This window comes from Capricornis sumatraensis, chromosome X (genome assembly GCF_032405125.1).
Source record: "Capricornis sumatraensis isolate serow.1 chromosome X, serow.2, whole genome shotgun sequence".
Taxonomy (NCBI): domain Eukaryota; kingdom Metazoa; phylum Chordata; class Mammalia; order Artiodactyla; family Bovidae; genus Capricornis; species Capricornis sumatraensis.
This window is the reverse complement of record NC_091092.1, coordinates 95,989,214-95,999,892: the sequence shown is the minus strand read 5'-3', so window position 1 is coordinate 95,999,892 and position 10,679 is coordinate 95,989,214. Positions and strand designations below refer to the sequence as shown.

The window sequence follows — 10,679 nt, the reverse complement described above, 5'->3', positions numbered from 1 at the left end:
TCTAGGATTTATTTCATTTCAGATCTTATTGTAAGTCTAATTAATTTGAATTAATTTTTATGTATGATGTGAGATAGTAGTCTAATTTCATTTTTTTTGCATGTGACCATCCAGTTTTCCTAGCGCCATTTATTGAAGAAACTATGCTTTTTTTCATTGTATATTCTTTGCCTTTTGACATAATTTAGTTGTCCATTACATGTGTAGGTTTATTTCTGGGCTCTGTTCTATTCCATATCTACCAATACCATACTGATTTGATTACTATAGCTTTGTAATGTAGTTTGAAATCAGTGAGGGTGATAATTCCAGATGTGTTCTTTTTTTCTCCAGATTTCTTTGGCTGCTTAAGGTCTTTTGGGGTTCATAAAAAATTAGAATTTTTGGTTCTTTTTCTGTGAAAAAACCTTTAAATTTGGATAGTAATTTCATTGAATCTATAGATTATATTGCATAATATGGACATTTAAACAATGTTAATTCTTATCTTTTTATGTTGTTATGTCTCCTTCAATTCCATTCAACAATGCCTTATAGTTTTCAGTGTATGTCTTTCACCTCCTAGGTTAAATTTATTCCTACATATTTTATTCTTTTCTTTGCAATTGTAGATAGTATTTTTACTTCATTTTCTAGTAGAGATAATCGAATATTTTATGTCCTTTATTTTTACTTCATTTTCTAGTAGAGATAATCGAATATTTTATGTCCTTTATTTTGTGAAAATTTTGGATTATGTTGATTGGTTTGCTCCCTTAAACCATTCTCACAACCCTGGAATAAAATCTGTCTTATTAGTCTATTACAATTTAGGAAATGTTTTTTCCTTGTTACTTCTCCCTATATCTAGAGGTACACTGTTACAATTAATTTTATATAGAGCTACTTATGTGATGAATTGTATTATGATATTTAGCCATCATTTATTTTGTTAGAAGATTGGTTACACATTGGGTAATGCAAGAGACAATCTTATAAAATAGAGTATAAGTAATGCAGCTATAAACATTAATAAAATCATAAATGGGGGTTTGTGCCATCAGTTTCTAGAACCAAACGAACTCCCTCAAAGATCACCAAGACTAGGAAGTTGATCACTTAAGGCAGAAATCTTATTTTTCATGTGGGTCATAGTTAGCATAAGAAGAAAGGGGTTCTGGAAAAGAAAAGTAAAAAAACTAACATTTTAAACAAAAAGTAACAACATTATAAATCATGTTTATCAGCCCTTTCAGTCCCCTAATTCCTGTTGATCTGGATGAAGCCATTAGGTTTTCCTTTAGAGCTTTGTAATTTCTTACCCAATTCAGTGATATGATCTAAAAGTCATCAGAAACATATTTGTCAGAAAATCCTTTTAATGGATCTTCATGAAGATCTTCATTCTGTAAAGTGTTCAGAATTAAATGACTGTAAATGACAAAAAACCTAAAATGACATGGTTAAAAATCTGATTAGAGTGAAATTGACAAAGAAACTTGCCAGTTGCTGTGAGACACACCATTTTAAGATGATAGAGTTATGACATTATACCAGAACATACCTGATTTTTATAAATTCCATATAATTTTTGGAATATGTTTTAATGACACTTACCCAAGAAATATAACCAAGGAAGATTTAGTAATACTACTTGTCAATATTTAATTTAAGATGCCAAATAAACAGAATCATTATAATATCTCACTTTGGAATGTTTCAGGGCCCTTGGAAGCATTCCAAAGTTAGCTAGAGGTCAAAAGAACTTAATTTAGAAATTAACTTGGGGAATGTTGTCAATATATCAAAATGTTTTAAAACACTTGGTCAAATAGTATCATATATCACTGTTAGGTATTACTTACTCAGCCAAAGTGACAATAAAATATTTTAAAGACAAGTAAAGTTACAACATTATTTAAAACATAAAGAAAGCTTTCAATGTTATCAAAAGCAGATCAATATTCCAAGAAAACTTTGTTCTCACAACAAAAAAGAGTTAATTGAATTCTAGTTTTGTACCAGCTTACTCTTAATCTTAAGGTTTATTTACTCAATTAAATTTTATCTTGAACTTAGCTAATCATGACCACGAAGAAACATTTTTCAGGGTTCGTTTCCCACAAACTTTCTATAACTTTCTTCTTGCTTTCAGATTTTTTTCTTTCTTTCTCTCTCTCTGGAACAAAATTACTTTCTTTTCACTAAACAAAATGCAATTCTATTCTTTATACTTTTCTCCTTTTATATAAAGACTTTTTCCTTATTAATATAGTAGTTTTGTTATATATTTCAAGAGAAATCTTAACTTGAAAAACTTTATAGTGAAAATTGAGAAGTAAGCAATTGTGAGATTTTACATTAATGTTCTATAGAGTTTCAAACATATAAATATTATTTATATTTATAAAATCATGCTTTTTATAGAAAAATTTTCAATGTGACTCCCCAAATTTTTATTCTTAGTTTTAAGTATTTTTAGTTTATCTATAAAAGGAATACTTTGTTCAGTAATTAATGTTTCAGTATCATATTTAATTTGGGAATGATATAGCTATTTAATAAATTTCCATCATTTAACTTTGCAAAACTATAAAGTTTCAAGGTACCAAAAATCTAGAGAAACTATTTTTAAGTAGACATAGATAAAACATAGTTATTGAATGTTAGGTCCATGAATCAAAGCAAATTGGAAGTGGTCAAACAGGAGACAAGAGTGAACAATCAACATTCTAGGAATCAGTGAACTAAGATGGACTGGAATGGGTGAATCGAACTCAGATGACCATTATATTTATTCTACTGTCGGCAGGAATCCCTTAGAAGAAATGGAGTAGCCATCATACTTCAAAAAAGAGTCCAAAATACAGTACTTTAATGCAATCTCAAAAATGACAGAATGATCTCTGTTCATTTCCAAGGCAAACCAAACAATATCACAGTAATCCAAGTCTATGCCTCGACCAGTAAAGCTGAAGAATCTGAAGTTGAACAGTTCAGTGAAGATGTACAAGACCTTCTAGAACTAACACCCCCAAAAGGATGTTCTTTTCATTATAGGGGACTGGAATGCAAAAGTAGGAGGTCAAGAAACACCTGGAGTAACAGGCAATTTTGGCCTTGGAGTACGGAATGAAGCAGGACAAAGGCTAATAGAGTTTTGCCAAGAGAACGGACTGGTCATAGCAAACACCCTCTTTCAACAACACAAGAGAAGACTCTACACATGGACATCACCAGATGGTCAACACTGAAATCAGATTGATTATATTCTTTGCAGCCAAAGATAGAGAAGCTCTATACAGTCAGCAAAAACAAAATCGGGAGCTGCCTGTGGCTCAGATCATGAACTCCTTATTCCCAAATTCAGACTGAAATTGAAGAAAGTGGAGAAAACCACTCGACCATTTAGGTATGACCTAAATCAAATCCCTTATGATTATACAGTGGAAGTGAGAAATAGATTTAAGGGACTATATCTGATAGAGTTCCTGATGAACTATGGATGGAGGTTCGTGACACTGTACAGGATACAGGGATCAAGACGATCCCCATGGCAAATAAATGCAAAAAAAGGAAAATGGCTATCTGAGGAGGCCTTACAAATAGCTGTGAAAAGAAGGGAAGCAAAAAAGCAAAGTAGAAAAGGAAAGATATAAGCGTCTGAATGCCGAGCTCCAAAGAATAGCAAGGAGAGAGAAGAAAGCCTTCCTCAGCAATCAATGCAAAGAAATAGAGGAAAACAACAGAATGGGAAAGACTAGAGATCTCTTCAAGAAAATTAGAGATACCAAGGGAACATTTCACGCAAAGATAGGGTCAGTAAAGGATAGAAATGGTCTGGACCTAACAGAAGCAGAAGATATTAAGAGGAGGTGGCAAGAATATACAGAAGAACTGTACAAAAAAGATCTTCATGACACAGATAATCACGATGGTGTGATCACTCACCTACAGCCAGACATCCTGAAATGGGAAGTCAAGTGGGCCTTAGGAAGCATCACTACGAACAAAGCTAGTGGAGGTGATGGAATTCTAGTTGAGCTATTTCAAATCCTAAAAGATGAGACTGTGAAAGTGCTGCACTCAATATGCCAGCAAATTTTGAAAACTCAGCAGTGGCCACAGGACTAGAAAAGGTCGGTTTTCATTCCAATCACAAAGAAAGGCAATGCCAAAGAATGTTCAAACTACCACACAATTGCACTCATCTCACACGCTAGTAAAGTAAATGCTCAAAGTTCCCCAAGCCAGGCCTCAGCAATATGTGAACCATGAACTTCCTGATGTTCAAGCTGGTTTTAGAAAGGGCAGAGGAACCAGAGATCAAATTGCCAACATCTGCTGGATCATTGAAAAAGCAAGAGAGTTCCAGAAAAACATCTATTTCTGCTTTATTGACTATGCCAAAGCCTTTAACTATGTGGAAAACAATAAACTGTGGAAAATTCTGAAAGAGATGGGAATACTAGAACACCTGACCTGCCTCTTGAGAAACATATATGCAAATCAGGAAGCAACAGTTAGAACTGGACATGGAACAACAGACTGATTCCAAATAGGAAAATGATTACATCAAGGCTGTATATTGTCACTCTGCTTATTTAACATAAATGCAGAGTACATTATGAGAAACACTGGGCTGGTTGACGCACAAACTGGAATCAAGATTGCCAGGAGAAATTTCAATACCTCAGATATGCAGATAAAACCACCCTTATGGCAGAAAGTGAAGACTAACTAAAGAGCCTCTTGATGAAAGTGAAAGAGGAGAGTGAAAAAGTTGGCTTAGAACTTAGCATTCAGAAAACTAACATCATGGCATCCAATCCCATCACTTCATGGCAAATAGATGGGGAAACAGTGGAAACAGTGGCTGGCTTTATTTTTCTGTGCTCCAAAATCACTGCAGATGGTGACTGCAGCCATGAAATTAAAAGACGCTTACTCCTTGGAAGGAAAGTTATGACCAACCTAGACAGCATATTAAAAAGCAGAGACATTACTTTGCTAACAAAGGTCCATCTAGTCAAGGCTATGGTTTTTCCAGTGGTCATGTATGGATGTGAGAGTTGGATTATAAAGAAAGCTGAGCACAGAATAATTGATGCTTTTGAACTGTGGTGTTGAAGAAGACTCTTGAGAGTCCCTTGGACTTCAAGGAGATCTAACCAGTCCACCCTAAAGGAAATCAGTCTTGGGTGTTCATTGGAAGGACAGATGTTGAAGCTGAAACTCCAATACTTTGGCCACCTGATGTGAAGAGATGACTCATTGGAAAAGACCGTGATGCTAGGAAAGATTTAGGGCAGGAGAAGGGGACGACTGAGGATGAGATCGTTGGATGGCATCACTAACTCGATGGACATGGGTTTGGGTGGACTCCAGGAGTTGCTCATGGACAGGGAGGCCTGGTGTACTGCGGTTCATGGGGTCGCCAAGAGTCGGACCCGACTGAGTGACTGAACTGAACTGAAAAGTTTTATTCCATTTTAATCTACTTGTTTTCAACAATCATTTTTATATTACCTGTGAAAATTTTATCAGACATTTGGCAAAGTCTGCCATCATTTCAAGGTATTTTTCTTCCTAGCAAATTTTCTTAGAGATAATATGACATTATTTGACTTCTAGTAAACCTAAGTGCAATGAAAGTAAGACATCTGTATTCATTAAACCAAAAAAGCAATATCAAACATTAATATTGACTGTTTCCCAGATGATGTGAACCTGCAGTTCATTTGGATTGTTTTCTATTATATTTATAATTTTTAATGTGTAAGCACTTACTTTATGGTCAATTAAATAGAGCTCTTTTAAAATTTTAATTTTGTTAATACTATCTGAAGGTAGAAACATTATATAGTGTGTGTGTGTTTGTGTGTGTGTGTTTGTGTGTGTGTGTGTGTGTGTGTGTGTGTGTGTGTGTGTGTTTGTGCTGAGTCAGCTCCTCTATCCATAGAATTTTCCAGGCAAGAATACTGGAATGAGTTGCCATTTCCTACTCCAGGGGATCTTCCCTACCCAGGGATTGAACCTACATCTCATGCATACTGTGCTACCTGGGAAGCTTGATGTATAATTTATATATAGGCATATAAATAGACATAACTAGAGATCTCATAGCTTTATTTTAGAATTTAATCATGCCATAAGTGTTACAATATGAGCTTTCTTGTTTATAAATAATAATTGTAATGACCAATTTATTTGCTCAGATGACTAAAGCTTTTTGCTGTTAGTCAGAAAGATTTGATATTTGTGTTTGTTCTTAAATCCTTATGAAGGCTATGAATTAGATTTTAGATGAAGGAGCTTTTCCAGAAGTTTTAAAAAAGTTTCTTTATCCCCCTTTTTTCTTTTTGGTTTCAGGTTCTACTTGATTGAGCTAATTAGGCTTAATCTCAGGTCATTGTGGGCTATGTTTATATTTCTAACTTGTAGATATAGGTACGACAAAGACAGTTACTTTTAATTACCTCCAAAACTAATCATCTACAAAAAGGATATCAAAGATTGATTTGCCTACATTGTGTTTACCTTTTTGTATCAGTGAAATATTCAACTAAAATGGAAATCAAGAATTCTATGTTCTGGAATTTTATTTTATTTTTTTATTTTATTATTTTTTTAGAATTTTAAAGTTTAATTTATCATGCCTTCAAAAGTTTGCACAAGGCATTCAACCACGCCCTCTTTCTGAGTTTACAAGTTCAACTCAGTGCAATGTACCATAGGGGCAAATAAAATCTCCATTATTGACTATATTAGCCTATGAATATTAGCCCCCAGTTTTTATTTTATACTGTGTGGGTTTGGGTAACCTGTTGGCTTCTTTGTGTATGTTTAATTATTATTGCCTGAGGGGCAGATTTATATGCCCTGCCTTATAATACCAGGCAGGAGAAAGATTCCCTAGGGAGACATAATGTCTATCACACAGTATAATTAAGCAAAAGAGAGGTAACTATCTTATACAAGGCCCATTTAAATATACCATCAGAATAATCAAGACAGCAGACTAGTAGGATGTGAAGCTCACCTTCTCCCCCAGATACATGAAAAAATACATCTATGTGTAGAACAGTTCTCATGGGGTACCTACTAAACACTGGCAGAAGATCTCAGACTGCTGAAAGGGAAAGAAAATCTCCATGTAACTGGGTAGGCAAAAAAGAAAAAAAATCAGGACAGAACCTGTGCCCCTAGGAAGGAGCTGTGAGAGAATAAAGGTTCCTGAATCCTGAAAGGTCCTTCACTGGTGGGGAGATCAGACAGGACAGAAGGGGAGCTTCAGAGCATGAGAGGAGAATGCAGCAGGTGATTTGTGGCAGCAAGACCAGAGGAAGAACAGAACAGTCAGTGCCACTGCTCTGCACTCCCCAGCCTGAAATACACTACCACCACTGTGGGCAGGGGCTGGATGCTGGAACTCAGAATTTGGAGATCAGAACTGTGAAGAGGACTGGAGCTGGCTGTGTGGAAACAGCCTCAATGTGGGGGTTGCTGGAATCCATTATGACCACAACTGAGTGTACACGGAGGAAGCCTGGGTTACTTACAGGCTAAGTCACCACTGTTTGAAGTTTGCATGGAGAGACAGGAGGGACTCTTGATTGTAGCCCTTTTCCCAGTGAGTGCACTCACAGAGGACTGGACACTGCCTGCACAGGCTCCAGGGGTGTGGGGGTGGGTATCAAGCTGCCACCACTAACCAACCATATGCCTGGAGTGTTTGTGAATCCCTGATGCATCCCTCCTGGAGCCCAGGGGTATTCGTGACCCACCCCTCTACCACCCATTCAGACACCAAGAGTGGTCCGAAGATGCCATCACCACCCTCACAGTCTCCAAAAGTGGTCAGGAACCACCTTCAGGGTTGTGCCTGAACCACCCCTGCCTCTGAGAACCTCAGGACCAGGAAACAGCTACCATATCAACGCACCTCCTATAAAGAGGATAACAACTAACACACACTGAGGAAAGAGGTGACAAGCGTCCATACTAAAAACAGTCCTCACACCAAATATATTAAACCTACACAAAGATTCCCCCACATATAAATAACCTTCCAAGACCACAGTAGATAATTATTTCTCCTAAAGTCACAGAATAAGAGAATATAAGTAAAATGGAGAAGCAGAGGAACCACTTCCAATTAAAAGATCAAGAGAAAGATTAAAAAAGACACTATATAATAATAAAAAGATCCATACAAGAAGGGGATTTTACACTTGTTAATATCAGTCAGTTCAGTTGCTCAGTCATGTCTGACTCTTTGCAACCCCATGGACTGCAGCATGCCAGGTCTCCCTGTCTATCACCAGCTCCTGGAGTTTACTTAAACTCATGCCTATTGAGTTACTGTTAATATATATAATATATATCTTGTTTATATATATGCACCTAATATAGGAAGACCCAAATACATGAAACAAACAGTAACAGACATAAGGAGAGAAATTTTGGTGTTTTTTAAGAGGTACATTCTGTAATTTAACAAAGCCTGGCTTTAAATTTTCAGTTCAAAAGCACACTTATTTTCCAAAAGGATGACTGCACAACTGATGCCATTGCAGAGAGCAGAATCTGAACCAACTTGAAAGTGGTGTGGCTCCATGAAGACAGAAGCAGTAACTAACTGATTTACCTCAATGTTTAGGAAACAAAATCAATGTCAAAGTATCTGAAATCATAAAAATTCAATGCTTTACAAATTTTCCCTGTGAGCTATGGAAGCTTTTTACATGTAGTCTGTAGTAAAACAGATGCATTCTGTCATTCCAAGTTGTACTTATAAATCCCATGATTCTTTTTGCTGAAAATAAATCAGTTATGTCTCAAACAGCACAAAGTGATAGCAATTACACGTTTCATGAAAATCTTTGGTGAGACTGCAATCCTGCAGAAGTGTCTTATTTTGTTTCCCTTCTACTGTTAGATACCATTAGAATCATCCAAGTAATTTTCAAAAGAGAAACCATAGGTCCATAATGAAGGATCAGCAGACCATCCTGCATTGCTGCATCACCTATTATATGTCGTTTCCTTTAGAGTTTGATATGCTCTAACAAGTGATCACCACAGATGATATCTACCTGACAAGCTGAATCAAGACCCATTTTTCTTTTTCTTCTGAGGAATTTTTCTACATGTCCAATAGTTGCTTCTCATGAAATTCAGACAAACTTCTTCTCCAGTGGCTTAAAATGTCCTGTGCCTTCATCAACACCAATAAACTTTAGTAATAAAGACATATCAAGTTCAGGTGGAATAGGACACATTGATTTTAAGACTTCTTAAGTTTTTCTTTTGCTTGAAGGGGCTGGCTGTGGAACAGAAGTTTTAGGTGCTTCTAGACCCCTTTATAGAAATCATGCATTTGCTTTTTTCTCTTAGATTGATCACTAATTTGTACACTATTTCTTGTAACCCTTGGTCCAACCTTATGTGGTAAAGAGGTTGTGTCTGATGTATTACTATGTTGTATTTTGGACATCTGTTGCTATAGCAAAAGTATCTTACAATGCAGTTTTTACAAAATGTATGAAGACATTTTGTAATGGTAGTTGCATTTATTAAGTAACCTTTGCAAATGAAACACAAGATGTACGGGGCTGGCTCAGAGAGATTAATCAGGTGCTCCTCCTCCTTCTGAGAGTCTGGCTGGCCCCACTTCAGCCTCAGCAAGAAGTGATTCATCTCTTCCTCCTGTTATTCCTCCTCGAGATCCTCATCCTCTTCCAATTCCTCATTGTCATCCTTAAAGCATCCCCTCAGCAGCCCAGGCTGCACCCAGGCTGCAGCTCAAGCAGGAAACTGGGAGTCTGAGCAGCCTGGAGCCCCTGTCTTGGGCAGGAGTGGCAGGCCCTCCTCATCTACTTTGGGCTCCAGGGTGAGGGCAGGAGGGGAGATGGAAGGCGGGGGCAGCATGGCTGTGACTCCCTGGGCCATGGCAGCACCCTCGTTGTCTGCAACTACTGCGGGGATCCCCTCCATGCCGAAAGTAGAACGATCAAATTTCTTAATGACAGCTATTTTAAATTACGAAAGTTGGATCATCATATTCTGTTGATAGCTTACCAGGAACAGTGTCAGATTCGTGATCTCCAAAGAAGATTTAGCTTTGGGACCAGGGACCAGGCTTGATCACTCAAGAGGTTTTATGTAGCAGGGTTTTATTAAAGTATAAAAAGGGACAGAGAAAGCTTCTGACATAAACATCAGAAGGGGGTTAGGAGTGCCGCCCCTCACTAGTCTTAGCAAGGAAGCTATATACTTTTTAAATTGGTGATTACAGTAAATCAAAAGAATGTCTCGAGGTTGTAAAGACCTTTGTAGACCCACTCCTACAATTTACATTTTAAGATGATAGGATTAGAACTAACAATAGAAATATCTTACCAGACCCACTCCCATAATATACATTTTAAGATAACAGGATTAGTCAGAATATTTTCAAGAAGGAGAAACTGTCCTCAAGCAAGATACCTTGTTGTTATATAATCCTTACTAAGGAAGGTAGAGAGAGAGAGAGAGGAAAACAACAACAACAACAACAACAACAACAACAACTTGTCCTTTCCTCCTTGAGAACTCCAGACCCCTTTCTCCTCCTCAGCGACCCCAAACTTCTTATGCACCTACCTAGAAATTGACTCTCTCACCCCCCCTTTTGTTTTAGGAGAACTATATTGCCA

The 10,679-nt window shown here is 36.9% G+C and overlaps 1 pseudogene; it reads right to left on the bottom strand.

Moving 5' to 3' along the window:
* Positions 1-1,319: 1,319 nt before the first annotated feature.
* Positions 1,320-9,978, bottom strand: LOC138071813 (polycomb group RING finger protein 6-like; annotated as a pseudogene).
* Between the last annotated feature and the right edge of the window lie 701 nt (positions 9,979-10,679).